Raw genomic sequence first — 23,395 nt, 5'->3', positions numbered from 1 at the left:
GAATTAATCTCAGTTGAAAATCTGCAAAAAGTTTCCAGAAGGAAGTACCTGTTACCTCCTTACAAAACATTCTCATTATGTGCCAGGCCATAATCTGGTCACTTAACCCCATCTATGCCATCATCCCCTAAAGGGCTAACCCATAGCTAAATAGGTTCAAAATACACAGAAAAGATACTTGCTTCTTTCCATCTTTCACTCCTAGATAACTTTCCCTTTCCAATATAGTAGCTCAGTCAGCAAAGTGTTTTACAGTGGTGTGATGGTTAATTGTATGTGTCCGCTTGGCTGGGCCATGAGGTGCCCAGATATTTGGTCAAACATTATTCTGTGTGTTTCTATAAGGATGTTTTTGGATGAGGTTAAAACATATAAATTAGTGGACTTTTAGTAAAGCAGACTGTTCTCCATAATGTAGGTGGGCCTCATCCAATCCACTGAAGGCTGAATAAAGCAAAAAACCCAGCCTCCCTCAAGCAAGAGAGGTTTCTCCAGCAGACTGTCTTGGAATTTTATCTGCGACATTGCCTACAGATCTACAGATGGCTTTGTACTAAGACTGGAACATTGGCTCTCCAGGGTCTCCAGCCTGCTAGCCCACCTTGCAGATTTTGGACTAGCCAACTTCCATAGTCACATGAGCCAATTCCTGTAATAAATCTCTTTCTGTATATACACATACTGTTGGTTCTGTTTCTCTGAACCACAACTAATACAAGAGGGCTTTATTGAAATCTCAACCATTAGATTGCTCTGTTACCAACTAGCAATCATTTATATTTTGTCTTAATACATTTAATTTCTGTTGAACATCTTTCATTACTCTTTCTAAAAATATTGGTACATGGAGTAAAATATTTACATTCTTCACTCAGATGTTCAGTTTTTTTTTTTTTTATTATGAAGTTCCTCTTGTTAATGAGCCACCACTCCACTAATGGAGTTGGGCTAGAGGTAGAAGAGCTAAAACTTGCCAATTAAATTTACCTCAAATGCTTCAACTTTAGAATAGCTTCTTTAAGGTCTTCTCCATTTGTTTTGGGTAATAATAAAATTCAAGCTTTAACAACCAGTCCTTTTTCTCTCTAAATTTTTTTACCTTTTCTCCTCTTACAAGAGACAATATTTAGATGTAGGAGAAATCTTATGGTAATGGATTAAAGGAAATTAGAAAAGCTAGTTTGTGTGCCAGTCTTTGTGCACTTTTCATGGGCTTCTGTGAAATGTCCTAGTCCATCCTGGTCACTAGGCATGCTGATAGAATCTGCTGTAGATGTACATCACTAATAAAAATCATGACCTGTACTTTCTGAATTGGCAAAAGCTCTTGGGAAATTTGGTTCTGGCTGGCACTAAAGATCCGTCTGGTCCTGACTATAACCTTCATTGAGTCCTGGACTTGGAGGTTCACCCACTGGCTTTTGAGTCCTGGACTTGGAAGTTCACCCACTGGTTTTTGGTACAGGAACATCTTACCTGATTACTGCTACTCTCACCCATTAACAAGCTTGCTTGCTAAATATCTCTGCTTTCCTCTAGAGTTTCACCTAGAGCACATGGAATTCTGGATACTTTTTGTGAATCTAGTAAGATTTGGAATGCTACCTCCAGCCCAGCCTATGCCTAAATATGCCATAACATTCCTTTTACATTAGTGCCTCTGTTGGTGTGGAGAACCATTTAAAGAGGTGGCTTTTATGAGATGGGAGCAGGGTGTAGGAGCCCTCTGAATCAGACATTCACTGAGGTGTCTAACTTCTCAACATAAGCCAGGAGTGAGGGGAGGCTAAAGATCTTCCTTTTAGTCTTACCTCCAAATACGTCTCTCTTTCAGATTTTCCACCTACTCTTGAGAACTTTTCTAGGTTATTTTACTTTCTCCTTTACCTACACTACATGCTGGGACCTATGTAAACTCCACTCAAACTTTTTGTAGGTAATAACCTTCATGGTGTCAGAAATGGTTACAGGGGAAAGAACTGGATTATAATAGAAGAAAATACATGGGTTTGATATTTTTAAAGCATGATTCCTGCTGGCCATTATGATTTTTTTGGTATATTTACATCTTGAGCATTTCTACTAAAAGGAACCAACTTTTTTCATCTTTGGGTTTTACTGAGAGTTGAAACTCAGTAAATAAGTAAAACAAGATTCTATAGATTCTACTATCTGAGATGTAAAGGTTTGGGGTGCTCTAAAAAGTGGTTGTAAATCTCTACAAAACACAGAACTGTATAAACCTTTTTTTTAAGGAGTGTGGCTCCTTACTGCAATATTACCTTCAAAATAATTACACAATCCAAGTTATTTGGGGGCAGTGTCATGGTCAATTGCAATAATCAAATCATGCCAATGGCTCTTTGAGCTGAATATAGTACATTCTTTAATTTCTATCACTATGTCATTTGCTTGCACATAATGATGCATATTATTTTTAAAAATCTTAGAAAATGAAATAAATCCTGCCATGACAATCTTAGAATTTTTTACAACATGGACTAAATAGGGTTTATGATGAGAATGGGATTTTCCCTGAGGAATACTCAGACCTCAGCTGAAGAGACTGCTGGGGAAAATAAAGAGCCTTGATTTAATAGCTAGCATTACATGGATCAAAGGCTTCTTACTTGGTGCATTAGGTGCTGCATTAGTATAGAGTGGGCCACATCTGAAGTGAGGTGGGTGACTGAATTAAGATTGGGGGAAATTAGAGAAAAGTAATCATAGAGTATTGGATTCTGTGTCTTAGGTAGAGGGTTATTGACAGCTAGACATGATGTAAAGTCCTGATCAATTACATTGGGTCAGACAGGGCTATAATCCCAGTGGGTGACTAAGAAATTTACTGGTAGTTTTTACTACAGCTGAGATAATGTGCTAAGGGTTAAAGAAAAGCTGTGGCTTGAGGGAAGCCATTGGAAGGTTTTGAGCAGTAGTGAGACAGTCTGAATAATATTACTAAAATGTCATCCTTTTAGGGGAAGAAGTTATTAAAACAGGGAAGATCGTTTGCCCCATTTCTCTACTGTAAAGTTACTGTTTTCCATCTTTCTATGCATAAGTCTTTGTAAGTGGGTCACAAAGTCCAGCTCACATTCACGGGAAGGGAGAGTGTTTATCTATCTATCTATCTGTCTATCTATCTATCTATCTGTCTGTCTGTCAGTCTGTCTGTCTGTCTATCTATCTATCTATCTATCTATCTATCTATCTCATTTGGAATTATTTGGGCACTGTTTTAAAAATTTTATTGTTATTATATTTTAGAAACGAGATTTCACTATGTTGTTCAGGCTAGAGTACAGTGGCTGTTCCATAGGCATAATTCCATTACTGATGAGCACAGGAGTTTGGAGGGCACTGTTTTAAAATGCTTTATGCATGTTATATATTTAAAACTTATTACAACTCTATGGACTATGTGTGTTGCTATCCTTACCTTAAATTTACAGATTAAAAAAATTAAGGCATAGAAAGGTCATGTATCTTTCTTAAGGTTGCACAGCTAGATTTGATACAAAGCATCTGGCTACATAAGGTATTTTATTAACCGCAACTACTGCTACTGTTCCCTGCAGAGCATGGTTAATGAAAACAACCTGGAAAACCAGTTGATAAGGAAAGAGTGTAGACTTATGGTTTCTGTCTTAGTCCATTCAGCCTGCTATAACAGAATGACATGAACTGGGTGTCATGTAAAGAGGAGAAATCTAGTTCTCAGTTCTGGAGCCTGGAAAATTCAAGATCTAGGCAGCAGCAGATTCTGTGAGAACCCAAGGAGAACCTAATTTCTGTCAGTGAGAACCCAAGTCCTCACTGTGTCTTCACACAGTGGGAAGGGAGAACTCTGGTCTCTTCAGCCCCTCATAAGGGCACTAATCCCACCCATGAGGCCTCATCCTCATGACCTAATAATCATCTCTCAAGGGCCCTACCTCCCAATACCATTACATTGGTTATTAGGTTTCAACACATAAATTTTGGTGGGCCACAAATATTCAGTCCACAGCAGTTTTTCATCCAATACCGTTATGTCAATCAACAGATTAATGGATGAAAAACGATGTGGCATATATACTCAATGGACTACTAGTTAGCCACAAAAGAAGAAAACTTTGTTATCTGCAATAACATGGATAAACCTGGAGGACATTATGTTGAGTGACATAAACCTGACACAGAAAGACAAATATTCCATGATCTCTTTCATATAGAATCTTAAAATGTTGATCTCACAGAAGTAGGGAGTAGAATGGTAGTTACCAGAGGCTGGAGTGGTTAAGGAGGAAGGGAGTTTGGAGAGATTGTGGTCAAAAGATAGATATTTACAGTTAGGAGGAATAGGTTCAAGAGAAGTATGTACAGTATGGTGACTACAGTTAGTGACAATATATTGTATCTTTCAAAATGCCAAGAGTGCATGTTAAGTATTCTTACTATAAAAATGATAACTATATGAGGTAATGCATATGTTAATTGGCTGGATTTAGCTATTCTACAGGGTGTATGTACATCAAAACATAATGTACATAATAAATACATAAACTTTATGTCATTTACAAAATAAATTTGAAAAAATAAAAAATAATCCTATTTCTTGATGTTTCTTGAAATTTTTGAATGTCTGAACACTATTTCTGCATGATAATCATATATTTACTAAAGTTTAAAAAAGGAAAATCCTTAATGTAAATTGGATCACTAACAACCTCAAAGAATTAGAAGAAAATAAAGAAGAGATATTGCAGTTTGTAGTTTCTTCTTAAAGTGATGAAAATATTCTAAAATTGAGATGACAGTGGTTGTGCAACTCTGTAAATAGCATTGAATCGTATCCTTTAAATGAGTGAATTATGTGGTATGTGAATTACACTTCGGTAAAGCTGTTAAAAATATTACTTCTGTCATAATAATGACCAGTGTGTAAACATTTTTGCCTTGGAGTCACATTCTCTAAAGAAGAATGTGTATACTTTCTAGATTGTACCTTCTTCTTTGCCGTTTGACATCAGTATGCAGTTTTGGCTGTGAGAACCTGAATGGTGGTAATGGCTACTAGATACAGGGCTCCAACATACCAGGCCCTGTGCTGACCATTTTATAGACATTATTTTATTTAATTCACTAAGATATGTTGGCGTTAGTGTCTCCATTTTATGGAAGAGAAGACTGAAGCTGAGGATAGGTAATATTTTGGGCTGAATGTTTTTGCCCCTTCAAAATTCATATGTTGAAGTCTGATCCCTAGTGTGATAGTATTTGGAGATGGGGCCTTTGGGAGGCAATTACGGCATGAGGGTGGAGCTCTCATGAAAGCAATTAGTCCTCTTATAAAAGAGTCCCCAGCGAATGCTCTCACTCTCTTTTCACATACAGGAATACAAAGAGAAGTCAACCACTTACAAACCAGGAAGAGGGCCTCACCAGAAATTGACTTTGCTGGCACCCTGATCTTAGACTTCCCAGCCTCCAGAACTGTAAAAAATAAATTCTTTTGTTTAAGCTACTCAATCTATGGTATTCTGTTACAGCAGTCTGGACTAAGACAACTAAGTAATTTGACTTCATTCACACAGGTAGTTAAGTAGTAGAACTAGGAAGTGAACCAGATCTGCCTGATGTCAAATACTATAAATTCTTGTCTTCTAATGTGGTCCCCTCTTGCTGAGATATTCCCTTGCATTGAGATGGGTAACAGATTTAAATGATTGAAAAGTTTCCCTTGAAGGTGCTTTTTCTTCGGGTAGTCTTCTCCTCCTCTTTCTCCTACCCCTTGTACTATCCCTCTTCCTCTTTTCCCTCCTCCTCCTCAGCTCCCTCCTCCTTCTCCTTGTCTTCCTCATTCCCCTCCTTTTTTTTCCCTGTCCTCTTCATCCCCCTCCTCCTATTCCACTTCTTCCTCATTGTACACCTCCTCCTCCTCCTCTTTCTCCTTTCCCTCTTCCACTCTTACTCCTCACCTTTTCCTCCTAGTATTCCTTTTCATCCTTCTTCTCTTCATCTTCCTTTATTTTTTGCTAAAAACAGAAAGATAACAGAGAACATTGGAAATAATAGAAACAATATATAATTCAGGAATAATGGCAGTTTAATTAAATTCTGGCTCCTTTCTGCAGGTTTCATAGATGAAAAATATATGGTCTTGGACTTTATTGTGCTATAAAATCTTGATTTTAATTCCTAAGAATAGACTTCCTTTTTAAGGTTACCATCTGCCTGAAACTGGTTGAGAGTAGCCATAGATTATTGTACTTGTATATTCTGAAATAGGAGCTGGAGCAGGGAAGTCATTGTTACCTTGTTCATGGGTGGGGCAGACTGTCTATTTTATTTCCCCTAGAAATATTGTTCTCCTTAGTATCTATAAAGGCACTGTGGCATTTCTTTGTCACTTGAGGCTTTCTGAATTAATAAAATAACACACCAAATATTCATTAAGTGCCTCCTATATACATAGCCCTATTGCACAGTATTGGGGCCAAGGGGTAATAGAGGATCTGTATCAACCCAAAGTTTTATCACCTCTCCACTACCATAAATCTCCCAAAGAAACAAGTAAACTAAGAAAAAACTGTTGCTTTGAAAATGAAGTTTTAAGACAAATCTCCTAGACTACCCTTGCCTTCTCCTTCAACAACAGGTGCTGCTAATCCTATCTATAGATAAATTTTGGAACTACTATTGCCGTGGTGGGAATTTTGGGAGAACTCAAGCTTTATAAAGTCTGGTCTTTTCCCTCAATGAGATTATAATCTAATTGGAGGGTAAATTTATAAACTTGTGAAAAGGTAAATAGCAATATTCACTGAGAAAAAAGCAGAAGAGGTGTCAGAAAGACAATATGAGTTTTGAAAGCATTCACAAGAGGAGCAGAGGTCAAGAACCAGCCCCTGCTGTTCAAGGCCTAGATTTCAACCCTGGTTTCACCACTTGCTATATATGTGACCCCAGGCTTTAGCTTTCTCATTCTTCTTAGGATATTGCGAGGACTAAATACATTAATACACCTAAAATGTGTAGAGCACTTCCTCGCAAATCAGAACAATGTGTTAACTGCCATTATTGTTTCTAGAAGGAGGGGCAAGCTCATATTTGGGTGCTCAGGGGAGCTGCCTGCAAAAGGAAATCATCTGCACTGCATTTGCACAAAAGGTTAGAATTTTGATGAGAAGAACATCTTGAATCAAGAGATTCAAACACTGAGTATAGAAAAAGTACATGGTGTTTGTTATTGTAATGCTGCAATGAATTTTTTTCTCTTTTGTGTCTCTTTTTACCACGGTTCCAGGTAAAAACTATTAACAACTACTATTAATTTATAATAATGGGAGAGAATTAGAGACTCATTGCAGCCAAGTGTTTTTTCATGGTGATTTTAAAATAATGATGAGATTAAATTTAACAGCGAACACAGAGCACTTACAATGGGCCAGATGTTGCTTTTTTGGGCTTTATGTAAATGGATGATCTCACTTTATCTCAACAGTCTTAAAGGATGGTTTTATTTATTTTTTAATAGATAGTTAATTGAGAGGCACAAGGAGCTTAAGGAACTTATCTATGACTACTCAGCTAGAAAGTGGTGGACACTGGATTTGAAGACATGAAGTCAAGCTCTAGAGCCCTCATTGAATTTAACCTATTAATAGGGTGAGAAAATACACTTCAAATTATGTAGCATGAAAAAGATGTTTTAAGATACATGGTATTAGGCCGGGCGCTGTGGATCACACCTGTAATCCCAGCACTTTGGGAGGCTGAGGTGGGTGGATCACGAGGTCAAGAGATCGAGACCATCCTGGATAACATGGTGAAACCTCATCTCTACTAAAAAATACAAAAATTAGCTGGGTGTGGTAGTGCATGCCTATAGTCCCAGCTACTCAGGAGGCTGAGGCAGGAGAATCGCTTGAATCCGGGAGATGGAGGTTGCAGTGAGCCGAGATTGTGCCACTGCACTCCAGCCTGGCAAAAGAGTGAGACTCCATCTCAAAAAAAAAGATACACAGAATTTAGTGCCTTTAAAATCATACTACTTAGGCTACATATTGCTGTGTTCCTGCGTAAGCAGAGCTCTGGCGTTGATAAGCTAGGGAACAGAATAGACTAACCAATCTGATGACTCCAAACCACTGAATGAAGTATGTATATTTACAAAATTATTAATATCCAGGAGTAATTTCTCTATACTATGAAAAGGCTCTTTAATAGGTTGCCATTGATTTAAAAACACGATTTTTTTATTGCATTTTACATGCCACATTCACACACTCACACACACACACACACACATACACATACTCATTTTTCCATATGTAGTCTCAAAAGTTTTCTTTTTTAGCTGGATATAAGATCTAGCCTGTATTCAGGAGCATGAACTAGATACCTGAGGACCTTTCCAGAGCTCTGATTCTTAGGATATATAGCAACCTGAGATAAGGAGAAGTAACTCTTGGACCATTTTCTGTAAACTTACAGTCCATTTGTCATTTTGTGTTCTTGACCCAGAAAGAGGAGAAGTTATTTAGAGGCAGTGGCTGAAGTGTTCACTAAGTAAACAAATAGAGTTAATGGAGCACAATATGTGGCTCCACATGTGTGTCTTTCCATTATAATGTCATATGTTATGAATGATACAGGGAGTTCTAAGCAAGATGTAGCAAATAGCAAAGCATTTTGTAATGCAAAAATGTAGCTTTTTTCAGTGAACAGCACTTTTGATTGGCTAGAAATGATGATCTTTAAGAATTTATAATGATAATATTAGATTATAAAGACTATCTATTTGAATAATAAGTAGGATGCTGTCAATACTTGCCAAGAGTGACATTTATTTACTCTTTGCTACATAGGTATTAGCACACACTGTAAAAAAAATCAGAACCTAGACAGATAGCCAAAATAAAGAGACTTCAGACTTTAGAAGATGCAAATAAATGTGTACCATATCTCACAGTTTATTCTTGCTGTTTTAATTCTAAAGAAATTTATTGCCAGTTATTTTAAATATGCTTCTTTGCATTTATTAAAAGGTCTAGGATAGTATTGCCCCTCGATGGCCAATCATCAGAATTATCTAAAAATATTTTTGCATATAATTTTGGAACCATTTAGTAGCTTTGTGTTGGGGCCCAGAAATCTCAATCTAGATTATTTTGTGATTATTAAACCAAGCATGATTTCTAGATTATTACTTCTGTAAATGATCAAAAAAAATTTCCATAAACTATGACTTTTGTTTTATCTTCTCAAGTCACATTGGCACACTTACTGAGAAGGAAGCATATTATTTTAGCAAAGATCAACTATGTGCCAACCAATTTACTTATATTTTAAATAATTTAACTAGTGGTCAAAGAGAGTAAGTAAACAGCATATGTTCACACAGTTGGTAGATACTGGAGTTAGGATTCTGACCCTTTCTACTATGTCATGCTTCTCCTCTGAGACAATTGTTTTGGATTTATAGAGAGATGATAACTGCAGGCATACCTTGGAGATACTGTGGCTTTGGTTCCAGACCACCTTAATAATGCAAATATCACAATAAAGTGAGTCACTACAAATTATTGGTTACCCAGTGCAAATAAAAGTTATGTTTACACTATACTGTGTCTATTAAGTGTGCTGTAGCATTATGTCTGAAAAAACAATGTGCATGCCTTATTTTAATAATACTTTATGACTAAAATATGCTGACAATCATCTGAGCCTTCAGTAAGTCATAATCTTGTTGCTGGTCGAGGGTCTTGCCTCAATGTCAATGGTTGCTAACTGATAAGGGTAGTGGTTGCGTAAGGTAGGGTGGTTGTGGCAATTTCTTAAAACAGGACAACAATGGAGTTTGCTACATCGATTGACTCTCCCTTTCATGAAAGATTTACCCATAGCATGCAATGCTGTTTGAGAGCATTTTACTTACAGCAAAATTTCTTTCAAAGTTAGAGTCAATTTTCTCAAACCTTGCTGCTGCTCTACCAAGTTTATGTAGTATTCTAAATCTTTTGCTGTCATTTAAACAATATTCACAGCATCTTCATCAGAAGGAGATTCCATCTGAAGAAACCACTGTCTTTGCTTATCCATAAGAAACAACTCCTCATTTGATAAGGTTTAATAATCAGATAGCAGCAATTCAGTCACATCTTTAGGTTGCACTTCTAATTCTAGTTCCCCTGCTATTTCCACCACCTATGCAATTGTTTCCACCACTGACGTCTTAAACCCCTCAAAGTCATTATGTGGGTGGAAATCAACTCCTTCCAAAACTCCTGTTAATGTTGACATTTTGGCCTTCTCCCATGAATCACAAATGTTCTTAATGGCAACTTGAATGGCAATTTCTTTCCAGAAGGTTTTCATTTACATTGCCCAGATCCAGCATAGGAATCACTATCTATGGCTCCTGTAGTCTTTCAAAGTGTATTTTTTTATGTTTTTGCTTTTATTTTATTTTTATTGCTGTATCATTTATGTGCTGCAAGAAACATGGGAGTTGTACATATCTTTTGAGCACATATGATATTTTGATATATGTAATGATCAAATCAGAGAAACTGGGATATCCATCACTTTAAACATTTATCTTTGTTTTAGAGACATTATAATCCTTCTCTTCTAGCTAATATGAAATATACAATAAGTTCTTACTAACTATAATTTTCCTGCTGTACTGTCAAATAGTAGAACCTATTTCTTTTATGTGTCTTTGTGTCCATTAACAAACTTCTCTTTATTCCTCCTCTTCCCTTCCCAGCTACTGGTAACTACCATTCTACTCTCTATCTCTATGATATCCATGTTTTTAGCTCCCACATATGACTGAGAACATGTAATATTTGTTGCTCTGGGCCTGGCTTCTTCATTAACATAATGACTGCCAGTTCCATCCAGGTTGTTGCAAATGATATGATTTCTTTCTTTTTTATGGCTGAATAATATTCTAATGTGTATATGTATCACATTTAAAAATCTGTTCATCTATTGATAGACACTTAGGTTGATAGCACATCTTGGATACTATAAATTGTGCTGCAATAAACATGAGAGTGCAGCTATTTCTTTGATATACTAATTGTTTTCTTCTTTTGGATGTATTCTGGCAATTAGAGATTGCTGAATCATGTGGCAGTTGATCATATGATCCAGCAATCTTATTGCTGGGCTATATCCTTCTTTTAGTTTTGTGGCCCAACATACAGTCTATGCTGGAGAATGTTCTATTTGCTGATGAGAAGAATGTGTATTCTGTAGCAGCTGGATAAAATGTTCTGTAAATATATGTTAGGTCCATTTGGTCTAGAATATCGTTTGCCTCCAATTATTTTGTTGATTTTTGCCTAGATGATCTATCCATTGTTGATTTTTGCCTAGATGATCTATCCATTGTCAAAAGTGGAGTATTTAAGTCCCTTACTATTATTCTGTATTGTAGTCTATCTTCCCCTTTAGATCTATTAAACTTACTTTATATATTTGGTGCATATATATATTTACTATTGTTATATCCTCTTGCTGAATTTACCCCTTTATAATTATATAATGACTTTCTTTGTCTCTTTTTACAGTTTTTTACTTAAAGAATATTTTATCTGATATAAGTATAGCTACTTCTGCTTTTTTTTTTGGTTTGCATTTGCAAGGGATATCTTTTTCCATTCCTTTACTTTCAGATTATGTATGTCTTTACAAGTGAAGTGAATTTCTTGTAAGCGGCATATAGCTGGTCCTTTTTAAAAATTTATTGAGCTGGTTTATATCTTTTAATTGGGGATTTGAAACTGTTTACCCTCCAGGTTTGTACTGATAGGTATGGACTCACTTCTGGCATTTTGTTGGTTGTTTTCTGATGCTTTGAATTCAGGCATTGACTTATCCTTTCTAGCTATAAAAGTTCTAGATGACATTTTCTTTCAATATAAAACTATTTTTCTATATTGAAAATATGTTATTTAGTGTAGCCACCTTCATCGATTATCTTAGATAGATCTTCTGGATAATTTGCTGCAGCTTCTATGTCAGCATTTATTGCCTCACCTTGTACTTTTATGTTTTAGAGATAGCTTCTTTCCTTAAAATTCATGAATCAACCTCTGCTAGCTTCAAACTTTTCTTCTGCAACTTTATCACTTCCTTTAGCCTTTATGAGTTGAAGAGAGTTAGGGCCATGCTCTGGATTAAGTTTTGGCTTAAAGGAATGTTGTGACTGGTTTGATCTTTTACTCAGACCAGTAAAGCATTTTCCATGTCAGAAATAAGGCTGTTTCACTTCTCATCTTTTGTATGTTCACTGGAGTAGCAATTTTCACTTTCTTCAAGAACATTTTCTTTGCATTCACAATTTGGTAAACTATCTGGCACAGGGGTCCTAGTTTTCAGCATATTTCATCTTTTAACATGCCTTTCTAACTAAGCTGAATCATTTGTAGCTTTTGTTTTTAAGTGAGACATGTCAATTCTTCCTTTTACTTGAATACTTGAAGGCCATTATAGAGTTATTAATTGGCCTAATAATAATACTGTTGCATCTCTGAGAATAGGAGGGCCTGAGGAGAGGGAGAGAGATAAGGGAAACAGCCAGCGGAACAGGCAGAACATACACAACATTTGTCAGTTAAATTAGCCATCTTACCTGGGTGCAATTTGTGTTGCCCCAAAACAACTACAATAGTAACATGGAAGATCTCTGATTACAGATCACCGTAACAGGTACAGTAGTAATGAAAAAGTTTGAAATATTGGGAAGATAACCAAAATGTGACACAGAGACATGAAGTGAGCACATGCTGTCGGAAAAATGCTGTCAGTAGACTTTCTTGACCAAGGGTTGCCAGAAATCTTTAATTTGTAAAATAAGCCATACCTGTGAAACGCAATAATGCACAAAGCAGTAAAATGAGGTGTGTCTGTAATTGAGTAAATGCTTTCTTTCTCAAGCATTAGTTTCCATGTTAATGTAGTTAAAAAGTAAATACCTTTCTCTGTCATTGAAACTCTATGTTTAGATCGGATAAAACATTTGCAAGATTCTGACATAAGACATGAAAAATATTTTAGTAATCAATAATTATAGACAGATTTGATTAATCAGTCTAAAATACTAATATTCTATTGTAGTAGTAAAATAAATAATTTTTCCTTCATATATATATTTTTAACTTTTTTTTAAAATCACGGGTACATGTATAGGTTTGTTATAAAAGTAGATTGTATGATGCTGAGGTTTGGGGTGTGACTGAACCTATCACCCTGGTAGTGAGCATAGCACCCAACAGGTAGTTTTTCAGCCCTTGGCTCCCTCTAGTAGTCCTCTCCCCCATCTAGTGGTCCTCAGTGTCTACTGTTCTCATCTTTATATCCATATGTACCCAATATTTAGCTCTCACTTATAAGTGGGAACATGCAGTATTTGGTTTTCAGTTCCTGCATTAGTTTGCCTAGGAGAATGGCCTCCAGTGACACCCATGTTGCTGCAGAAGACATGAATTCATTTTATTTTATGGCTGTGTAGTATTCCATGGTGGATATGTACCACACACGTTTTCTTTCTCCAACCTATCATTGATGGACACTTACGGTTTTTTTTGTTTTTTTGTTTTTTGTTTTTTTTGACAGTCTCGCTCTGTGGCCTAGGCTGGAGGGCAGTGGCATGATTTGGGCTCCCTGCAACTTCTGCCTTATGGATTCAAGTGACTCTCCTGCCTTAGCCTACCAAGCAGCTGAGACTACAGGTGTGCACCACCATGCCTGGCTAATTTTTGTAGTTTTAGTAGAGATGGAGTTTCACTGTGTTGGCCAGGCTGGTCTCGAGCTCCTGACCTCAGGTGATCCACCCACCTCAGCCTCCCAAAGTTCTGGATTTACAGGCATGAGCCACTGCACCCAACCAACACTTACGTTGATACCCTGTCTTTGCTATTGTGATTAGTGCTGTGATGAACATAGAAATGCAAGTCTCCTTTTGGTAGAATTTTCTTTTGGTATATACCCAGTAGTGGGACTTCTGGGCCAAATGATAGTGAAACTTTTAATTCTTTAAGAAATTGCGAAACTACCCTCCACAGTGTCTGAACTAATTTACATTCCTACTGACAGTGTATATGTGTTCCCTTTTCTCTGCAGCCTCACCAAAATCTGTTATTTTTTGACTTTTTAATAATATCCACTCTGACAGGTGTGAGATGGTATCTCATTGTGGTTTTGATTCACATTTTTCTGATGATTTTAGTGACGGGGAGGATTTTTTCATGTTTGTTGGCTGTATGTAAGAAGTGTGTGTTCATATGCTTTGCCTGCTTTTTAATGGGATTATTTGTTTATTGCTTGTTGATTTGTTTGTTTCTTATAAATTCTTGATATTAGATGCTAGTTAGATGCCAGTTTGTGAATATTTTCTCCAATTGTATAGGTTATATGTTTACTTCCTTGATAGTTTCTCTTACTGTGCAAAGCTCTTTCATCTAATTAGGGCCCCTTATCAATTTTGTTTTTGTTACAATTGCTTTTGGGAACTTAGCCATACGTTTTTTGCCAAGGCCTACATGGAAAATAATATTTCCTAGGTTTTCATCTAAGATTTTTATAGTTTGATGTCCCACATTTAAGTCTTTAATTCATCTTAAGTTAATTTTTGTATATGGTGATAGGTAGTGGTCCACTTTCATTCTTCTGTAAATGGATAGCCAGTTATTCCAGCTTCATCTATTGAATAGGGAATCTTTTCCCCATTGCATATTTTTGTCAAGTTTGTTGAAGATCAGATAATGCAGCTTTGTTTCTGGGTTCTCTGTTCCATTTTACTGGTCTGTGTATCTGTTTTTGTACCAGTACCATGCTATTTGGGTTACTGTAGCGTTATAGTATAGTTTTAAATCAGGCAATGTGATGCCTCTGGCTTTGTTCCTTTTGCTTAAGATGGATTTGGCTATTTGAGTCCTTTTGGGTTCCTTATGAATTTTAGAACAGTTTTGTCTAATTCTGTGAAAACTGATCTTGGTAGTTTGATAGGAATAATAGTAAATCTATTAATTGCTTTGGGAACTATGCAATTTTAATGATACTGAGTTTTCCAATTCATGAGCATGGGATGTTTTTTCATTTATTTGTGTCATCTCTATTTCTTTCAGCTGTGTTTTTTAGTTATCCTTGAAGAGATCTTTCACTTTCTTTAGATGTATACTAGGTATTTAATTTTGGGGTATGTGGCTATTATAAATGAGTTCGTGTTCTTGATTTGGCTGTCAGACAGAATGTTATTGAAGTAAGAAATGCTATTAATTTTTGTATGTTAATTTTTGTATCCTGAAACTTTGCTGAAGTTGGTTATCAGTTCCAGGAGCCTTTTGGCAGCGTCTTTAGGATTTACTAGGTATAGAATCACATTGTCAATTAAAAGAGATAGTTTGACTTCTTCATTTCCTATTTGGATGTGTTTTATTTCTTTCTCTTGCCTTTTTGCTCTGGCTAGGACTTCCAGCAGTATGTTGAATATGAATGGCGAGAAGGGGCATCTTTATCTTGTTGCAGTTCTCAAGAGGAATGGTTCCAACTTTTGCCTGTTCAGTATGATGTTGGCTGTGGGTTTGTCATAGGTGGTTCTTATTATTTTGAGATGTATTCCTTTGATGTTTTGTTCGTTGAAGGTTTTTATCATGAAGGGATGTTAAATTTTATCAAAGCTTTTTCTGCATCTATTGCAATGATTGCATGGTTTTGTTTTTAATTCTGTTTATGTGATGAATCACATTTATTGATTTGCTTATGTTGAACTGAGCTTGCATCCTAAGAATAAAGCCTGCTTGATCATGGTGAATTAACTTTTTAATGTTCTTATTTTTTAGTTATTTTGAAACCTTTGCTAAAAGCTTTTAGACATTTTTGTTCTGCTATTTCCTGATATATAAAATAAGTGATAGTTTATTACACACGATTAAATTGAGCCATTTATCTAAATTTACAGTATCAATATACATTACTCGGACATATGCTAATGGAATTTGCAGTTTTTCCAATATCTAAATTCACTGATTAATACCCCAACAATGCTATATACAGTTAAACCTGTGATTTTTTTGTCATTAGGATTTATTTTAATCTTAAGATATTTCTGGACAGTCTTAATGAAGCTTATTCTTTAAATTCAAAACATTATCAGCACTGGGAATGCTTCTTTTGTTAAGATAACATCGTTTAGGAGGATATAAACTTTGCATTTGGAGCGGAATGGGTTTTGGACCTTTAAAAAATAGTCAGATGGGGCCTGGAGTTCCTTAGCAGCACAAAGCCCCTGAGACTGCTCACATGAGCAGCATGTTTACAGTAGTAAATGCCAAACTTTAGCTTGTAGTTTGGGGATCGCTCTTTGACATGCAGCCTCTTTCTTTTCTAAAATTGTAGATTTTCCTTTAATCCCCATGTCCTACTAAACTTTTATCATTCAGATGTAAACAGTTTTAAAATTTGCATTTATATATGTAATTACATGAGTAATAAGTATCAGAACAATTGAAATAAATGAAAGCACATGGAAAAAGCACATGTCTTCTTTAATCACATTTCTTTCTTCTTACTCCATTCGTAAATTTGGTGTGGAGGTTTAGTTTTCTTGCTTACATACATGGTAACATTTTATTCATAGTCTAATATAGTTTGAATATATGTCCCCAACAAATCTCATATTGAATTGTAATCCCCAGTGTTGGAGGAGGGGCCTTGTGGGAGGCATTTGGGTCGTGGGAGTGGAGCTCATGGCTTGGTGCTGTCCTCACAATAGCAAGTGAGTTCTCAAGAGACCTGGTCATTTAAAAGTGTGTGGCACTTCCCTCCCAGTCTCTCTCTCTAGCTCCTGCTTTAGCCATGTGACATGTCTGCTCTTGCTTTGCCTTCCACCATGAGTAAAAGCTCCTTGAGGCCTCCCCAGAAGCCAACAACATGCTGGCTTCATACTTGTGTAGCTTGCAGAACCGTGTTCCAATTAAATCTCTTTATAAATTACCCAGTTTCAGGTGTTTCTTTATAGCAATGCAAGAAGAGCCTAATACATATTCTGTTGACTTGATTTTTTTTGTACTTGTTTATTTTCTTCACATTTTTGGAAATTTTTACAAATCTCTATCATAAATAGAATTTCAATCTTTATTAAGATTGTTACAAACAATGATACAATAGATGTCCCTATACATATATTTGTGTATATGGGTGATACTGTTTGTAAAATGTGTTCCTAGAAGTAAAATTGCTGGGCCAAAAAGTATGTACATTCTAAGTATTAAAAGATGTTGCCAGATCACTTTCACATAATTCCATCGATACCTATTCTAAAACAAAATTTTATCAATTTTTTTAAATTGTGCAATCTAATACCCCAAAACTTGATATCTTATATATATATAATTTCTTCTTTTAAATTTTAAGTATATTTGTACATTTTAAGTGTATTTGTCTATTTTTAAATTTATAGATTATTTGTATTTTTTCTGATAAACCTTTGTTTGGAAATTTTCCCCATTTGTATTGGATTTATAAGAGCTCTTTACATATTATAGAAATGTATCATTTATTTGTTACAACAAGTCATATATATGTTAAAAATAATTTTTCAAAATTTGTTGCTGATATTTTCCCATGCCATTCACTGGAAAGAAGTTTTAAATTTGTATATAATGAAATCAGCTACTTTTTTCTTATGACTGTTGAAGGTTATTGGAAGAGCTCTTCCAACACAGAATTATATTTTAAAATATTTTTCTTGTTCAACTCTCACTTATGAATGAGAACATGCAGTGTTTTGTTTTCTGTTCCTGTGTTAGTTTGCTGAGAATGATGGCTTCCAGCTTCATCCATGTCGCTGCAGATACATGAACTCATTCTTTTTCTTATGGTTGCATAGTATTCCATGGTATATATGTGCCACATTTTCTCTATCCAGTCTGTCTGGACACAGGGTGGGGAACAGCACACACCAAGGCCTGTTGGGGGTGGGGGGCAAGGGGAGGGAGAGGATTAGGACAAATACCTACTGCATGTGGAGCTTAAAACCTAGATGATGGGTTGATGGGTGCAGCAAACCACCATGGCACATGTATACCTGTGTAACAAACCTGCACATTCTGCACATGTATCCCAGAACTTACAATTAAAAAGTAAAATTAAAAAAAATTTCCTGTATTGCTTCTAGTTACTTTTTTAGATTTCTTTTGATATTTAGATATTTAATCTATTTGGAATTTGTTTTTGAAAATTATGGGAAGTAATATCTAACTTAGTTTTTTCCAAATATACAGCTGATTGCCTCAACATCTCTAATTTCTCCTGTTTTAAAAAATACTAAGCATATAGTTGTATTTACATATCTTTACATACATATACTATATAGTTTTATATATGTATTAAACATATATCAAATAAATATCCATGCTTACCTGTATATATTGTTTCATTGATATATTGTACTTTTTATGCCACTAATACATTATTTTAATTATTATATTCTAGAATATAGTTTAATATAATAAAAAAGTCTCTATTTATTATCCTTTTTTGGTATTTTTATACATTTAATTTTCCACATAATGAAGAATTGCAAGTTTTTTAATGGATCACATTAAAAAATAGATCTTATTAAGATTCATTAAGAAATCTAATTGAGATTTTTGTTTGCATTGAATTTACAGGTCAATTTTGGAAGAATTTATGTCTTTGTAATATTGAGTCTTCTCAATGAGAAAATCAAAAGGTAAAAAAACAACAGACGTTGGCAAAGCTGCGAAGAAAAGGGAATGCTTATACACTGTTGGTAGGCATATAAATTAGTTCAGCCACTGTGGAAAGCAGTTTGGAGATTTCTCGAAGAACTTAAACAGAACTACCATTTGGCCCAGTAATTACTGGGTATATGTCCAAAGGAAAATAAATCATTCTACTAAAAAGACACATGCATTCTATGCTCATTGCAGCACTATTCACAGTAGCAAAGACATGGTATCAATCTAAGTGCCCATCAGTGGTGGATTGGATAAAGAAAATGTGGTACATATACAGCATGGAACACTACACAGCTATAAAAATGAATGAAATCATGTCCTTTGCAGCAACATGGTTGCAGCTGGAGCCTATTATCCTAGGCCAACTAATGCAGGAACAGAAGACCAAATACTGCAAGCTCTCACTTGTAAGTGGGAGCTAAATGTTGGGTATTCATGGACATAAAAATGGAACAATAGACACAGGGGACACACTTTATTAGTAAAGGGGAAGGGAGTAGGACAAGGTTTGAAAAACTACCTGTTAGGTAAAATGCTTACTATCTGGGTGACGAGATCATTCACATCCCAAACCTCAGGATTAAGCAATATACCCATGTAACAAACCTGCACATGTAGTCCCTAAACCTAACATAAAAGTTGAAATTATAAAAAAAAACAACATGATTCACTACTGACTCAAATATTCATGTATGTCCATCATTTCTTATTAATTTTATTCTTAGGTATATTGCCTAGAACTAGGTTGGCTGAAAGCAAAAGTAAATCAAAATGACAGTCACTCAAACATGAAAGACATTTAGTTCTCTGTCACATGACAGTATCTCACAAAGAGCTAGTATGATGGTTCTGTCACACAGTCTTCAGGGCCCCAGGTGCCTTCTGTATTTTCTTACTGTCTCTTAAGATGTCAATTCTGGTAATTAAGATTTGATATAACTGCAAGAGTGGCGGCTCTCATATCCCCATAAACAAGAAGGAGGCAAGGAGAACATCCAGGTGTCTTACAAGGAAAGCTTTTGGAAATGAATACAGAATTATTCCACTTATATCTTTTTTATATCCTTTTGGCCAGAATAAGGTGCCACATGGCCATACCTAGTAGCAAGAGAACCTGAGAAATATTACCTTTATTTTGGGAAGCTACGAGTCAGCAAAAAACGTCTAATATTCTAATAGTATGGGAGAAGACAAAAATGGACATTAGGGCACAGCTAGCGTCTTCACCACAGTAGACACTTTTTAGTTTGTGTTGCTATTACTAACACATTATTTTTCACATATATTTTTCTCCCATACCTCCCCTTATAATTATATAAATAAAGTATAACTCTTTTATAACTGGAGAAATAATGCCCTCCAAATTTCCAAAAAGTAGGATTGTGTCATTGTGCAAAATGACCAAGATGACCAAGGTGAGCCTGTATAGAAGCTAACTGAGCTTTGGAGTCAGACCATATGATTCAAATCCACTGTGGTGCTGTCTGGGAACAGTTCTGCCTTCTGTGCCTGGTTGGGTTTTCCAGAATGTCTGAAATATTTTCAGGAATATTCAGCTTAAATGGAAGCCCTTTTTTTTTTTTTTTTTTTTTGCTCTTATCAGGGAAAATTAGGCTGCCCGAATCCTGAGAACAGAGGAACCCATCTTTACCTTCTGCTGCTCCAAAAATTTGTTGCCTGAAGGAGCCTGTTTAGCATCATTCTTTTTTCCTCTTAATTCTTGCCCACAGCTAGAACTTCAGCCTCCCTCTCATTTAGAACTGGGGCTCTGAAAATGAAGGGAATTATTTGTGTTAGGTAAATTCCCATCAATGGTAGGTACATTATAGTGGAGTTTTTGGTAACAAATACATATTGTAATAAAAGTAATTAAAAAGATAAATATAAAAAGTAAGCCTACGTCACATATAACTCCCTATGTTGAAATAAGTATTATTTTTTTTCTCCCTATATCCCTTTTTTTATTTCGTACCTTTTCCTTTTCTGTAAACTCACAAGATGACTGTGAGATATGAGGTAGATTGATTTGCACAGCTTTACTGTTAAATCACCCATTCTCCTACCTGGAGTGTTCAAACCCTTCCCACATCATTAATCTCAACTGCTGAGCTGATGAGAATTGAACTCTACAAACAGGTTGTCGGCCAAAGGAGATGTCCCCAGGCAAATATTTATGGTATTTTTACCTAGTAAACCATGTTTTCTTTTTTAAGAAAACCAAATCAAAATAAAAACAACAATCTGTTTTCCCCATAGATGGATAAAATGACTCAACATATGTTGAAATTGAAATGGAAATGAATCACCTTTGGACACCTTCAGGACTTGCAACATCTAAACTAATAACTAAGGAAAAATGTGTGAAGTAGTAGATAAAAGACTCAATTATACCTGTGGCATGTGAATATTTCTGCCTGGAGTTAGACAAAACAATTTGTACCACAGTCCTCAGAATTGTCTTCAACTAAGGCAGTGTAACATAGTGGTCAAAATGATGGGCTCAGTGACACACAGACTTGGTTTGTAGTCTCACCTTTGCCCGTTACAATCGTGGCTGTGTTATTTCTTCTTGCTAAGGTTCAGCTTTCTTATCTTTTGACTGAAAACAACACTTTCCTGTGAGTCTTGTTGTAAGTATTAAATGAAATAATTTGGGCAAAGATTTTAGACTATGGTGAAATAATAAATATTAGCTACAAACACTACTGGTACTAGTACTACTACTATATTTTTATTATTACTATTAATATTTGCACTCATACTATGTAAAGATGCTCATCTAAATGCTGTGGGCCCCAAGGTGTGGAGGGTAGGATGTTAACCCTTAATATGCTTGCAGTCTAGTTTGGAAGAATACACTTAAAAAGTCATAATTATGTTTTATGGATAAAAGTATGATAGTTCTTATTAAGACAGAAATCATTTTGTTTTTCTAATAATGACCTCCAATAAATTATACTGCCTTGATTCATTTGCAGTGTGATGCTGCCATTTATCCCATAATAAGTGATATCTATTCCCATAGTCCTTGAATCTGAGTGGCCTTGAGACTTGCTTTGGCAAAATGATGTTGTGTAACTTGCAAGGCTAGGCCTTAAGACTTTTTGCTGCTTCCACTTTCATTCTCTTGGAACATTGCTGAAATTACATGAAGAACTTTTTCTAGCTTCCTGGAGGATGAGAAACCATATGGAAGAGAACCAAAACATTCATTCAGGCAACATTCAGTGCCAACTTCCAGGTGCATAATTGAGGCCATCTTGGATTATCCAGGCCCAGTCGAGCCATCAGATGAATGCAGCCACATGAGTGATCTTAGGAGAAATCAACAGAGAAGCCACCCAGCAGAGCTCAAGCCTGATGCTCATGATCAAGTAAATGGTTCTTGTTTTGGGGTGGTTTGTTATGCAGCAATAGTTAACTGATCCAGTTTTATACATGATTTTCCTCTACAAATGTCTTTCACTTAAACAGTTTGAAGGCCCAGAGTTGTGCACATTTTTTTAAAGCATATATGGTGGATCCGGGAACTAAACACTTCAGCTTATGCTAGCTAAGTTGACATTCAAATAGAGAGGATTTTTTTTTTTTTTTTGAAAAAAAGGGAAATTGTAGCATGCAGACAGTAAACAATATGATATAAGAAAGAAAAAAGCAAAGTTATATTTTCTGTAGGTTTCTTCTTGAAATCCAATGAGAAAAATACATTGATATGTAAAAGTAAAGTAGAAACTGTAGTAAGATTTTATTAATTAAAATTCTGAAAGGCATTTTCCCTCAGGATGGCACCTGAAACATTTGAGGTATCAGGAGAAATTGTAATCTGAGCAAAGAATGGCTTTACCATGATTGGTCTTGGGGAATGTCAACCACCTCTGCTCTGCAAATGACATGAAATCAAAAGTAAGTCCAAGGTAAATGCAGGAACTTAGGGAACAGCCCAGTGAAAATCCATGTTCTTGAAAACAAGAATGCAAGTAAACAAGAAAGATGAAAGTGTAGGAATTTTAAGAGGTCAAGAATTTTTAGAAAGAGTAAAAGTGGGTGTTTAAAATAATTGTGGTTTAGCTTGAAGGTGGAAGGGAGGAAGGAAGGAAGGTAGGAGGGAGGGAGGGAGGGAAGGAAGCAAACAATGAAGGAAGGGAGGGAGGGAGGGAAGGAGAAGGAAGAAAGGAAGGAAAAAAAGAGAAAGTTCTTGGGGTCAAACTGGGACTGTTCCAAAAGTCTGAACCAGAACTTACAAAGGCCGTGTTAGCTGAGTAATTAAATTTTCTTACAGTCCATGATAAGGAAAGTCCTTGAGAGAAAAACAGGAAGGTGTTTCTTCCAGATCCAAGAATCCTTGGATGTCGTCTCACAGATGGTGTACTATGCCGTTTGTGCCATTGGACACTTGAATGAACCATTCTAGAAGGTGAAGATTTCTCTTTTTAACTACATCTATGCTGGCTTTGTGATGGTATACTCCAAGAACTAATATTATGTTTAGTAGTTCTTAACATTTTATCCATTTTCTTTCAGTGATGAGATGATTTTGCTACTTCTCAGGTAATTAAATAGAATGTACTAATTGGGGTCATTTAAAATCTTTTTATAAATAATTCAAGATTGGAAGAACACTTATATACACT

Source organism: Pongo pygmaeus, chromosome 3, assembly GCF_028885625.2.
Source record: "Pongo pygmaeus isolate AG05252 chromosome 3, NHGRI_mPonPyg2-v2.0_pri, whole genome shotgun sequence".
Classification (NCBI taxonomy): Eukaryota; Metazoa; Chordata; class Mammalia; order Primates; family Hominidae; genus Pongo; species Pongo pygmaeus.
Note: the sequence above shows the minus strand (reverse complement) of the source record.